The following is a 14,643-nucleotide window of genomic DNA, read 5'->3' on the forward strand; positions in this document are numbered from 1 at the left end:
GACAGGGAGAAGCTGTTCCTGTTGGCGGAAGAGATGAGAATCAGACGGCCATGATTTAAGGTGTTTGGCAAAAGCGGCAATGGTGCCATGAGGAAAAACCTTTTTAACATGGCATGTGGTTAGGATGTGGAATGCTCTGGCCGAGAGTATGGTGGAAGGAGATTGAATCGAAGCCTTCAAAAGAGAAATGGTTAATTATCTGAAGTGAAAACATTTCCAGGGCTAAGGGGAAAAGACTAGGGAGTGGGACAAGCTGAGTTGTGACTAGCATGGACATGATGGGCTGAATGGCCTCCTTCCACATTGTAACCATTCTGATATTCTGTTACTCTAACATGATATGATTGAAATAAACAGGAGGCGATAGCGAGGGTTCAATAGATGCAGCAAAAACAAAGGAGGAATTGGGTTAAGTGACCTAAAAGTGCTTTAAAAAGAACATTAGCTACTAGGCTGAATAATACAGTCCAGTACGGTGGGCGTGACCCGCACCCGGAAGTAGGTGGTCTTCGGACTCCTGGTCCCGCGGTCCAGGTACACTGTATAAAGTGGGAATTAGGCAAATTGGGACTGTAGGGTGGGTTTCCCAGTCCAGAGGCCCAAAGGCAGTGAGGATTCCGGCCAATCAGTGCTGGCGGGCAGGATACCTGAGGTCGTTGGCTGTAACCTGGAAGGGGTCATGGGCAGTCATTTGAAAGGCCACCTGGCATGGGGCAGTGTCAGGTGACCCAGAAAATGTGTTCATACAACACTGATCTGCAGCATTTTTCAACTGGAAATATATGCAAGCTTTTCAGGTATTTGTGAATCTGTTTAATATATCTCTGAAATGGCAAAAGAGTAAGTTTTTTTTAACCACTGATCACAGCTGGCATTCAATTTGAACACGAACATGTTTTCCAGATCTTAGCATAGAGGAGTTGTCTAGTTATAGCATGTTTCCCTCCCTAAATGGCCGAGGCAAGTGAGTGAGAGCAGCCCCGAGATTTGATGACGAGTCTCTGCGTGCCCTCCCCGGGCCTGTGTCCACCAGACGGGAGCAACTAATACCAGCCGACGGAAAGAGGAGAGCTCCCTCAGCGAGACGTGCAACCTGGGAGGAGGTTGCAGTGGAATCCAGCAGCTTGATCTAGAGCGTCGCACTTGGATGCAATACCAGAAGAGGCTCGGTGACCTCCTGAGGTCAGCCAGGGTGAGTAAGTCCTCAGTATGCGTATCGTGTAGCAGGAAGCTACAGGTTAGTGTTGTGAACGCTGAAGGCTTGTGAGGTTGTTCAGAGGTCCAAGGCAGCATGATCTTAGCTCCGATGTCTGTGTGCACTTTTTGTTTTGGTCCAGTGTTGGCGGGGGTGGTGGTGGTGGTGGTGGGAGCCTGTACAGGTGAGGAAGGTGGACAGCGTATTCACTACCAAACATTGTGCTGATCATGCATAGGCAGGATGATAGCAATTAATTTAACAGCGTTAGTCATTGCAATGTTACACTTATTTTCAGGAGAAGCATGTCCACAATGCCCGGGAGAAACGCAGAGATGGAGGGGGTAACACTGAGCCTGCGATACTAACACCGTATGAGGAGGAGATTCTCCTGCTCTCCTCAGCCAAATCCTCGAGGTTGCTTGGCAGAGGCGAGATTGGAGGAAGGCGTGGGTCGGGTGAGATAGCAAATGGCTGAAATTGGGAGAAAGGGGGAGATGGCAATTGTGGAGATGGATTGATGCTTGGTAGGATTCAGTGAATGTTAAAAATCTTGTCCCAGTGCTAAAAGTCAGAGAAGGCTCCTAGTCAAAAGCTTTTAATGTTGCTGCAAGTGTTTGCATCGTGTCATATCTCATGGTGGACATGACTGTAACGTTGCTGAGCATTGTGACCTTGCACAGCTGTGGAAAGGTTTTTAAAGACAACTAACACCCTTACTTCTTTCACTCTTGCGCAGGTGAAGCCTCTTCCACAGATGAGAATGTCGATGCCGGCCCATCATTCCCCTCCAAGGATGAGGAAGAACCCTCAGAGGAGTCGCTGTCACATCCTCTCTCTGGCCCAAGCACCAGCGCAGATGCTGGCACCTCGGCAGGGGTTAGCGCATCGGGACAAGAGCAGTCACGATCAGGAGAGGGCACTTCACATTCACAAGTGCAGCTGCCAGAGAGTGTGGTGGAGCAGGCCTCAGGCAGTTGGAGGAGTGTGCAAGATGATCCAGAGACTGATTCTGAGTCGGATGATGAGCCTCTGGAGCCGTCCGTAAGGCAGCAGATGCTACATGTTCAGCACGAGGTGTGTGGAGCTTTGGTGGATACACCAGAGGGGCTGCGTGCTCCAGCTAGACTGCCCATCCAGGCCATGTGCACTGTGATCACCCACTCTTCTGTGTGCCAAGCTCCCTCCATGGAAAGACTGATGACTGTCCCGGAGGGGCAAACCCGAGCATATTACAGACACAATTATGGGTAAGCGCTCCAAGCTGCACACCATTGCCCTGGCTCTGCGCTCTGTCCATCCACCATTGACACAGTCCTTGCCCAGTGCTGTGAGACAGAAGCTCCTCCTGCCAATCAGCAGGAGTCCTCTAATGTGGCAGGGCCTTCAAGACCTCAGCCACACAGGGGACAGCCATCAAAGTCATCCAGGACAAGGGGAGTAGCAGATGAGGAGCCCCTTTCCAGTGCAGCAGCAAGTGAGGGGGGAGCACTGCACTGGGGCATTAGGAAACGCTTTAGAAAACTCCACAATAGTGGAATGTGACCCGATGTCATTGCACTGGAAAATACATCGGCACGGGCATGTAACACTCCCGTTATCAGAGAATATTATTCAGCACAATGTATGAACATAAAAAGAGTATATTGGCAGGGGCATAAAAATTACAGAAGAACGTGCATACGAGGGAGAGAAAAAGACATGAGAGGCCCACACAAACCCAACGGGAGAAAATTAAAAAGGGAGAGAGATAAACTGCAAAAGTGAATTTAAAACATAAAATGTAGGAGAAATGTATTAGATGTGCCAGTCACAGGAAAAGAAAATATATTCACTGGGTCTTCACAGGCTGGATATCCAGGGTTCACGGATTCCATGTGGGCCGGCTATTATAGTGTAGACAACTCTGCCCTAGGTTTTAGGGAGACTTCATGGAATATTATCCTTCTGGAAGCATTACCTGTGCCTTTTCGCCTCCTTCAGCAGAGCCGTTGATGGAACAGTGTGTTGGAAGGGTCAATGAGAAAAGTGTCATTTTGTCTTTTCATATTTCCTTCTGTTTACACTGGAAGCGTATTTTACAAGACACTTTCCTTTCTTTCCAATTTTTCCCCTCTTCAAAGGTACTGCCTCCTTGCTGGGCACTGAAGTATCGTTCTTTAAATTCTAATCACTTTCTGGAAGTGGCCCAAATTTAGAGTTGTCAACTCTGGCTGGATGCTTTCCAGGGAAGTTTCATCGTATGAACCCCCACCGGCTAGCTGCCCCAATGCCTAACTAATTTCAGAACCAGCAATCGCACTGAAATGGTTACCAGGGTTTGTACCTTCCCCCATGGATTCTTATATGGAAGCAGGGTACGATGGTAGGAACGAGGAAGGTTCATATCAGAAGCTGCCACATGATACCCAGGAGGTCTGTGAGCAGGCAAAGAGAGCACAGAGCAAAGTGAGAGCAGTGTTCCCGCATGATGCAATATGGGTGTAGACAGATTACCCCCAAGACCCAGCAGACTGAGAGATAAAATCCTCACAGCTACCTCCAGAGACGACATTTAAAAAAATATGCATAATAGTATAGTAATGTATAATAGTTCAGTCCGTCCTCCTTCTGTGAATCTGATGATGATATTGTTAGGACAGTTATTGGTAACAGCTACAAGGAGATCACTAGATTGTACAGCATTCTAAAGTACACTGATCACCCAGCTATGCAATTGCAGTATTCTGTTTAATTTTTCATATTTTACATGCACTAAATATTGCCGAAAAGTTGATATCTTGTCAATTCCTCATGATCTTTTTCTCCAAGGGCTGTTCACAACAGTGCCAAGGATATCAATCTTCAATTATGGAGATTTCAGGGGAGGTTGGAATCACTACCTAATAATCCAGCTAAACGAAAGTGTACAAAGATCCAAAAAATAGCACAGAGCCCGGCGAATGGGAAAGATTTGCTTTTCCTCTGCTCCACTGCCTGAAGTTGAGTGGAAAAGGATGGGAAATTGGGTTGAGGTGGTTGTGGTGACAATCTTTCATTCTTTACCACCTTCAGCCTAGCAGCTAGCCATCACATGACCTCCCTACATGCCTGCAAATGATGGCACGAAGTTGAAATAGGGGCACACAACCAGTTTAACTGCCTTAACTAATACAGTCACCAACCCCAGATGTAAACTGAGCAGGGGCAGTGATAGACCCTTAAGCAGAGAGAGAAGACATATTCTTGTATTGTTTTGAGGGAGAGAACCTAAAAAGGTCCACCTCTCCAATTTGGCTGGGAGTACCAAAGGAGTAGTCATACGAACATATGCATTAGGAACAGTAGTAGGCAATTTGGCCCCTCGAGCTGCTCTGCCATTCAATAAGATCATGGCTGATCTGATTGTAACCTCATCTCTACATTCCCATCTATCCCCAATAACCTTTCACCCCCTTGCTTATAAAGAATCTATCTAGCTCTGCCTTAAAAATATTCAAAGACTCTCCTTCCACCATCTTTTGAGGAAGAGAGTTCCAAAGACTCACAACCCTCTAAGAGAAGAAATTTCCCTTCATCTCAGTCTTAAATGGGTGAACCTTTCAGGCAGTGGAGCGGAGGAAAAGCAAATCTTTCCCATTCGCCAGGCTCTGTGCTATTTTTAAACAGTGACCTCTAGTTCTAGATTTTCCGACAAGAGGAAACATCCTCTCCGCATCCACCCTTCAAGACCCCTCAGGATCTTACACATTTCAATCAAGTCGCCTCTTACCCTTCTAAATTCTAGCCTGTCCAATCTTTCCTCATAAAACAACCCTCCCATTCCAGGTATTAGTCCAGTAAACCTTCTCTGAACAGCTTCCAATGCATTTACATCATTCCCTAAATAAGGAGACCAGTACTGTACACAATACTCCAGATGTGGTCTCACCAATGCCCTGTATAACTGAAGCATAATCTCTCTATCCTTGTATTCGAATCCTCTCACAATAAACAATAACATTCTATTAGCTTTCCTAATTACTTGCTGTACCTGCATACTAGCCTTTTGCGATTCATGCACTAGGACACATAGATTCCTCTGCACCTCAGAGCTCTGCAATCTCTCACCATTTAGGTAATATGCTTCTTTTTATTCTTCCTACCAAAATGGACAATTTCACATTTTTCCACGCTGTATTCCATTTTCTAGATCTTTGCCTGCTCACTTAGCCTATCTATATGCCTTTGTAGCCTCCTTGTGTCCCCTTCACAATTTACTTTCACTCTTAAGTTTTAAGAATAAATTAGATAGATACATGGATGGGAGAGGTCTGGAGGGTTATGGACTAGGTGCAGGTCAATGGGACTAGCGGAATAATATTTCGGCACAGACTAGAAGGGCCGAATGGCCTGTTTTTCTGTGCTGTAGTGTTCTATGGTTCTATAGGCAGAGGGAAGGGAAAGTAACATACATTATCCAATTGAAGGTGACTGTGTTTAAATGTCCCAGGCCTCTCGACAATATTTTTAAATCGCAGGACCACTTAAAGACGTGGCTTTACCATATGGCCTCATGAGGTAGCTCTGCCACCTAATTTTCTACAGAACACTGTCACTAATGTTAAATCTCCCATCTGTATAATAGGTATCTGCCCATCTTGGGACGATGGACTGCACCCGGGGCGTACGTCACTTCTGTATTGAACATCGTCTGTTGTGACTTTAGAGGCTGATTCGTGAGCGGCAGTCCATTCCACAGCTGGTACAGGTGAATAGCATTGGCCTGAGGTTGACTGATGTTTTGACCTTCCGCCGGGCTCTCTTTTCCTCCATGTGGCTATTGTTTTGTCCTCTACTTTTGCTACGTCCTTCCTGACTGCTTGTCTCCAAGAAATCCGGTCAGCAGTGAGGGCTTCCCAAGCATCGATTCCGATCCCGATCCCAGTCAACTTGAGGTCTTGCTTGCAGACGTCCTTGTATTGCAGACATGGGTGACCTGTTGGTCTCGTGCTGATAGCAAGCTCATCATAGAGCATGTCTTTGGGAAGGCCGCTGTTCTTCATTCGGCACACCAGACCCAGCTATGGAGTTGCTGCTGACTCAAGAGGGCAAACATGCTGAGGATCCCTGCACGCTAGCGTACTTTCATATCTAACACTCTGTCCTGCCAGGCGATGCCCAATATTCGCCTGAGGCAATGGAGATGGAAGCTGTTCAGCCCCTTTACTTGACTTGCATCAGTTGTCCGTGCTTTCCCAATGTAAAGGAGGGTGCTGAGGACACAAGATTAGTACACACAAAGCTTTGTATTTTCGGTTAGTTTGCTGTTGGTCCACACTCGCCTTCTCAACTTTGACATGACAGCTGCGGCCTTTCCTAGTGCTGACTTCATACAGTGCAAGTTGCTGATGATTACGTGAAGCCGTCAATGACTTCCAGAGTGAGGCTGTCGATGTTGATGGAGGTTGGAGTCCCACATCCTGGTCTTCCTGATGCTGATTGTCAGTTCAAACTCCTTGCAGGCCCGGGATATCTGATCTATTAGCTGCTGCAAGTGAACTTCAGTATGGGATGCGAGCATGACATTATCAGCATACAGCAACTCATGGATTAGGACCTTACACACTTTTGGTCTTGGCACTTTCCACATACCTCAGCTACAAGCAAAGTATGTACATTGCTGGAAAGATACTGAGTCACCTTTGTCAGGAATTTCTATGTTTAAATTGTGCACCAATTTCAGTTGAGAATTCTGCTGCCTTTTTTGTAATAATTCAACAACGTTATTGCAAAGAAAACAGGATATACTGAAAATACACAGATGCAACATTGTGTATAAAGAGAAAAGAAATGTTAACATTTTGGGTGTAGTTTCTTTGTCGAGTCTCTGTTGGCAAATTATTTTTTTTATATTGTAAAGGTAGTTGCTGACTTGCATTCAACATTATGTTTGGGTGCACCAGACTGACTATGGTTAACACAGACCCTGAAGCCCTGCTATTATGCTGAATTCCCCACCCACTCTGTGAAGTAACACCGGGACTTTACATCTCAATAGCATGAGTCAAAGAGATAAAAACATAAAAGTCCAATCTATTACTTCACATGATGTACAATTAGCTGACATCTCTAGCTCTGAGACAAGCAGGCGTGTCTGAACTGTGCATTGTTGTTTTTTTTCCATTCGAATCTAACAACAGCACAGAGAAAATGAAATTACTGCAAGAGTTAATGTTACACAAATGAAGAATGTCACCAACTACTGTCTTATGATCAGGGTAACATTACTCTAAAGAAGTAAGCAATGGAGAATATGGCTGTACACACTGCTCAGAAACTCCACCCTTGTGAATGACAAATTATTTTTGTTCAAAACAAAATAAAGTCCCATTCACAACACATCAATTCTGAATAAGAACAAAAAAAAACGCTGGGAATACTCAGCAAGTCTGGCAGCCGGACCTACTGAGTATTTCCAGCATTTTCTGTTTTTATTCCAGATTTCTAGCATCTGCAGTATTTTGCTTTTGTACTAGTACCTAAATTCCAGTTGATTTCTTTTTAAATTATTTACATTTCAGCACTTCTGCCATGGCCATCTCAACTTCACTGGTGAAATAAAAACAAACTGATACAGGTAACTCCAGTTGGTACAAAATGCAAATTTTGTGGCTAAAAGTAGGCTTTTGCATTGTTAGCCACCATGGACTCTCCCCTTGTATCAGAGAAGGCCAAGAAACAGATAATTACTTTCCAGCTCTACCTGTCCCCCCCCACCCCTTAAACCAGCTTATATTTCACCTCTTTTCTATTTTTCCTTAGTTCTGATGAAGAGTCATACGGACTCGAAACGTTAACTGTGCTCCTCTCCGCGGATGCTGTCAGACCTGCTGAGTTTTTCCAGGTATTTTTGTTTTTGTAACAGATAATTACACTTGCAATGATGATCTAAAAATAACAATATGAGTGAGCAAAAACAAAAATACCTGGAAAAACTCAGCAGGTCTGACAGCACCTGCGGAGAGGAATACAGTTAACATTTAGAGTCCGTATGACTCTTCATCAGAACTAAGAAATATAGAAATGAGGTGAAATATAAGCTGTTTGAGGGGGGTGGGACAGGTAGACCTGGATAGAGGGCCAGTGATAGGTGGAGGCAAAGAAGAGATTGCCAAAGATGTCATGGACAAAAGGACAAAGGGGTGCTGACGATGGTGATGTTAGCTAAGGAATGTGCTAATGGTGACATTAAGGGTAGAAAGCAGGCCACGCAAGGTACAGATAGCCCTAATAGGGGTGGGGTGGGGGGAAGGGATCGAAATAGGCTAAAAGGTAGAGGTAAAACAATGGATGGAAATACATTTAAAAATAATGGAAATAGGTGGGAAAAGAAAAATATATATATTTTAAAAATTATATATAAAAAATTATAAATTATTAGAAAAAAGGGGGATCGGAAAGGGGGTGGGGATGGAGGAGAGAGTTCATGGTCTGAAGTTGTTGAACTCAATATTCAGTCCGGAAGGCTGTAAAGTGCCTAGTCGGAAGATGAGGTGCTGTTCCTCCAGTTTGCATTGAGCTTCACTGGAACATTGCAGCAGGCCAAAGGATGGACATGTGGGCATGAGAGCAGGGTGGTGTGTTGAAATGGCAAGCGACAGGGAGGTCTGGATCATGCTTGTGGACAGACCGAAGGTGTTCCGCAAAGCGATCACCCAGTCTGTGTTTGGTCTCTCCAATGTAGAGGGAACCGCATTGGGAGCAGTGAATGCAGTAGACTAAATTGAGGGAAGTGCAAGTGAAATGCTGCTTCACTTGAAAGGCGTGTTTGGGCCCTTGGACGGTGAGGAGGGGGGAAGTAAAGGGGCAGGTGTTGTCCCTTCTGCGGTTGCATGGGAAGGTGCCGTGGGAGGGGGTTGAGGTGTAGGGGGTGATGGAGGAGTGGACCAGGATGTCCCGAAGGGAACGATCCCTGCGGAATGCCGCCAGGGGGGTGAAGGGAAGATGTGTTTGGTGGTGGCATCATGCTGGAGTTGGCGGAAATGGCGGAGGATGATCCTTTGAATGCGGAGGCTGGTGGAGTGATAAGTGAGTACAAGAGGGACCCTATCATGGTTCTTGGAGGGAGAGGAAGGTATGAGGGCAGATGCGCGGGAGATGGACCGGACACGGTTGAGGGCCCTGTCAACCACCGTGGGTGGAAAACCTTGGTTAAGGAAAAAGGAAGACATGTCAGAGGAACTGTTTTTGAAAGTGGCATCATCAGAACAGATGCGATGGAGGCAAAGGAACTGAGAGAATGGGATGGAGTCCTTACAGGAAGCGGGGTGTGAGGAGCTGTAGACGAGGTAGCTGTGGGAGTCGTTAGACTGTCCACCAATATTCATTACAAGCCTATCACCAGAAATTGAGACAGAGGTCAAGGAAGGGAAGGGAAGTGTCAGTAATGGACCATGTGAAAATGATGGAGGGGTGGAAATTGGAAGCAAAATTAATAAATTTTTCCAGGTCCAGACGAGAGCATGAAGCAGCACCGAAGCAATCATCGATGTACCGGAGAAGGAGTTGTGGGAGGGGGGCCTTTTAATATGAGTGAGCTGTTGTTTTGGCTTGCTGCCTATTTCTGAAACCAACCTGTAAGGTAAATGGCGCAGAATGCGGAACACAGGGCAGACCAGCATGTGGCTGAACTGCATTGAGCGGACTGGCCATTAAGTTACACGCCCTTGTGCAGTGTCCAAGGACTACCTCCATTCACACAGCAATTTCAGTGGGCAAATACATGTTCTCCAAGGTGATGTTGGCCAAATTCTGAGTTTATTTACGCCGTGAGGGAGCTTAATATCGCTCACTCAACAGAAGGGCCAATCACAGAATCTCGTGCAGAGTTCAATATGCCCAGTTCACAGCTATTGTGGTCTCTGGTTGGAAATTGCAAACTCTGAATTGTCCCTGTTCTGTACATGTGCATTTATGTTTCAAAGAAATATACTTTTTAAGACTGAGTTTTGGAAAGAAAGAGATACCTTAAATTTATACAGCATCTTATCATATCCTTAGGACATCTTGTTTCAGGGAGAAAGTTGGCCATGTCATCAAGAGAGCTTCTGTTGAACAATTCCATGGAATTCCTTACATCCACTAAGCTTCAGTGTAACATATTTTCACCCAAAAGACAGTACCTCTGACAATGCAGTAACCTATCAGTAGGTGTTTGAATCCACAACCTTCTAATTCAAGGGCATGAATGCTAACTGAGTCAAGTAAACATTTAAGTGTACACACATCTTCACCTGATGAGAAAAATTCTCTTTCTCAATAATGTTCTTCAGATGCTGGTCCATGGGCTGATGCCCATATATGTTCATCCCCATGATTCTCCACACAGTTGTTACGGACACGAGGGCGGAGCGGATGAATTATTGGGCAGAGTTTGACAGCCCAGCCATGGCGGGGGCATGGCCGGTAAATGTGTCGAGAGTTCGTTGACTTCATTGGCGGGACTGGAAAATCCTTTTGGCGGGAGGGGCCATACAATTCTGCGCATTATTGCTGTCCCACTCCTCTGCCCGTGACAGCGGGAGTTTTAATTTCTAATTTAATTTGTTCCCCTCAGTGCCCTTTCCCTTGTTGAAATGGGCCATGGTGTGTTTCCAAAAACCTGGCTTATGAGTTTCAATGTTACAAAATAACCCCACAGCAAATTCTTTAAGGTGAAACAAAACTAGGATTTATTAACGCATTCAAAACCCGAGGAGTGGATCGCGACACACATTCACGCTCGTACAAGGTGACAAGGCAGAGAAAGAAAGGGAAAGAAGATACAAATTGCGAGTTACTTAAAAAAATCAAAAAGGTATTGGCGTTAATTCATGTGAGTAGAGTCCAGTAACTCAGTGTCCAATGGAGGTTCTTTTAGGTGGCTTTGTCTGGCAGAATTCCCGGTCTTAGTCCTAGGAACTCAGTTGAGGCGGTTGAAGATGCAGCAAATTATTCTTATATTTTGGGAATTAATTCACTCTGTAGGCAAAATACAGGATTCTTTCTAGAGGTCCGACTTTGAGGGCGATGGAGGTCAGAAGCAGGTTGCTAGCCTGGAGTCCGATTTTCTCTTCTGAGGTTAAACCACAGCTGAAGACAGAATCCAAAAGCTGTATAATTAAGGAAATTCAAACATCTCGAGTCTTGGTCATGTGACAGGATGGTTTCTGATTGAGCCATTCAGCTAACGATGTACTTTAAGGACCCTCATTAAAACCCATTGTATTTTGAGCAGATAACTGTGGAACCATTAGCACAACAATGAAGATGAGGAGTCACAATAGCTCTGCCTTTGTCCAGTGCTGGCTGGTGCAGATGTCTTGCCTACTAGCCCTTTGTGTGGCAAGGGGTGTCACATTCCAGGAAGTTGATGAGTTAGCCTTTGTCCGCTTTTAAAAATAGAATTTAAACAAGACAATATGGAAGAGAAACACATTTTAAAGTTTATTTTTTCTCTTCATGCTTTCTTGGCATGACAGTAAATTCCATGGGTAGAAGCAAGCAGAAAATCGACCAGGCACACTGCCACAGAGTGAGGGTTAAGACACACTGCTCTAAATTTCTGTTTGTGGGTCCCAATCCCATCATCAGGAGGAATCTGGGTGGGAACCAGAGGCTGATTTTTGAGTGGGCGGCCAATTAAGTGGCCACCTCCGGGAGCCCCATCCAATTAAGAATAGTGGCTGGGCTCCCGAGGCTGGAGGGTCAAAAGGAGGCCCTCCAGCACAAACACATCAGCAGTCCTACTGTCAGGTGTAGGTGGGCGCAAGAGATGGTGTCAAACCAGGCTCTTGTTGGCAAACCGGCACCCTGGCTGGCGAGAGGTAATTGCAGGCCCATCCACCTTTGGTCACTCCTCGACGGCCATTTAAAAATACAACCCCCTGTATCACTTTACTCTTTTTTATATTAGCTTGGCTCAATGGCAGGGGCCAGAGAACAATTGGTCATTAGCTATGTTGCTAGCAGGGGGGCAGCGCGTGTGCAATGGCAAAAACGTGACGTTTTGGGAGAATCTAGACAAGCACACGTTGCAGCAAGGGATACGAGGGTACGCTGCTAGGATTAGAAGAAGATAGGTCAGAGGAAACTCATGTGCAGCATAGATGTTAGCATAAATCCATTGGGCCGAATGGCCCGTTTCAGTGCTGCGTCCATAAGAATGGGAGATAGGAATTTGAGGAATAGAATAGAAAGGTTAAAATAATAATTGAAACCAGAACACTTTAGAAATTCATAGCAGGGCTGTTAGCATCTGAAGTGCGAAAGAGACAGGTTAGCATTTTGAGTGGAGTTGGGATAAATTATTGGCCGGAATTTTATGGCCCCATCGTGGCGGGGGCAGGGCTGTAAAATGCGGGAGCCATTCAAAAGTCCATTGACTTCGGCGGGACCGTAAAATCCCACTGGCGTAAAATTCCACCCTTTGAGTCAGGGCACCTTTGTGTGCACAGAGAGAGCTTCAGCAACACCATCGTCTGTTCACTGACAAACCCTCATAACCCAACCCTTCATCTGGAGCTTCTCAGGTTCACGTCCAGCATTGCCTTGGCACCTGGGTGTGAGGTGGTCCAGTCAATCTTAACACAACATTTAGGCATTACTTAGTAACTTTGTTGATAATAAAGGGCACACATCAGATGTAGCGGAGCTTTTCTCTGATCCCATTTGAGGCCTCCTCATTTTCATTCCAGCAGTTACAGATATACACAAGGATGCCTGGGACACTGATGGCATTGTGATGATCAGATTACCATTGCCCATCAGAGACCTGGCTCAGGGATTCTGGCAGCTTGCCAGACCTTCAGATGCAAACCAGCATCTTCAGGTATAATAGTCCGGCATTATGAGGCTAGACACACACCCCTAACCTTGCATAGTCATTGCCATCGGGCAGACACTTCAGGAATCACCAAGTTCTAGCTCAGTCCATATCCCTGCACCATGCAGGTGTGAATTGGAACTACAATAGGGGTGATGTCTAACTGTACACGTGGTCACAATGTCAAGCTACAGGCCGCCATGAATGGCTATGTCCCAGACTATTACTTGAAATGTGACCCACACCCAAGCCTGACAGACATTACATGGAGGCCATTGAAAGATGCACCGCGTTAGAATGACTCCAACATAGCTCTCCATTAAAGCCTATAAGATCCACATAGACCGGTCTTCAGAGCAGCAGCAGCATCAAGAGAATAAACAAAATTGCATAATCTATGCTCATGAAGCCACATGATATGATCCTTTATCAAAGTCTAAGGGCAAGATTTTCCGTGCCTGCCCGCCACTGGGATCTTCCGGTCTCGCCGCAAGTCAATGGGCTTTTGGCTGGGGCAATGCCTCGCCCACGGCGGGTCCCACCCTCGACCGGGCTGGGAAATCCCTGCCTAAGATATGCATTGCCCAACCATCACAGTGATAGAGCTACAGGCTTTGCTCATGCTGTTGCTGTGAATAGAAAGGTGAATCACTGTACTGGGATTGTGTGAGACACCATAGACCTGAGGGAGATAAGTGAGCGGGCGAGGCTTCTGTTACACTTGAATGATCTCGGAGCATTGCATCAGATAGAAGAGCCATTCACTAGATAGACTTTCAGGGAAACAAAATATATTTACAGATGTGCAAGTGAGTGAACACCTGTGCCAGCTTTGTGGCTCTTAATATTTCTTAATTTTTCTTACCCGACTGCTATGTCTAGGTGCATCCCCGACGTCCGCAGCAGAGGTGGAGGCAGCCTGCTGACTGCTACGCCCTGTTGTCTGTGATGGCTTTGGTGGGCGTCCGCTGGAGGCCCAAGGCCTGGAGGGCCCAGCCTGCTCTGGGTCTACTGCTGTGGGGCAGGTCCACCCTCCTCGGTCCGAGCAGCTGGAGTTGCTGGGGTAACAGGCAGAGGGGACTTGGAGCGACTAGACCGCCCAGGAGAGTGCTGGGTAGATCGCCCCAGGATGTCCAATGATGCTCCTCTGCCCTGCCCTGACTCCTTGAGGAGAAGGGGCTCCTGTGGGAGAAGATCGAGTTGCCCCGTCCCCCTCTCACATAGCCACCGATGGAACTCATTCATGGCTATAGCGATGATGTACAGGTCCGAGTGCATATCCGGCACAAACTGCTGGACCAGAGTCTCCATGGCAGATGCCACCTTTCCAATGGTGACCTCAATGTGCTGGCATGTTGGTGCCATGACATCAGACTGAACGGACGGACTTCTCCATCCTCCATTCTAATCTGCTGATGGCCTCTGACAATCCTACCGGCTGTGCCCCTGCCCGTCTTTGCAGCTCCCACGTCTCTCTGAGGGCCGATTCCAGAGGCTTGTCATTGGACTCGGGCTCAGCAGGAACCTGGCCTCCAGCAGTCCGCCAAGTGTTGGTAACCTTTGCTGTCACTGACTCCGTCTGCTGTGGACCCGAATCTGTGCTGTGTTCACCAGATGGTGATCC

This window comes from Cetorhinus maximus, chromosome 4, assembly GCF_964194155.1.
Source record: "Cetorhinus maximus chromosome 4, sCetMax3.hap1.1, whole genome shotgun sequence".
Taxonomy (NCBI): domain Eukaryota; kingdom Metazoa; phylum Chordata; class Chondrichthyes; order Lamniformes; family Cetorhinidae; genus Cetorhinus; species Cetorhinus maximus.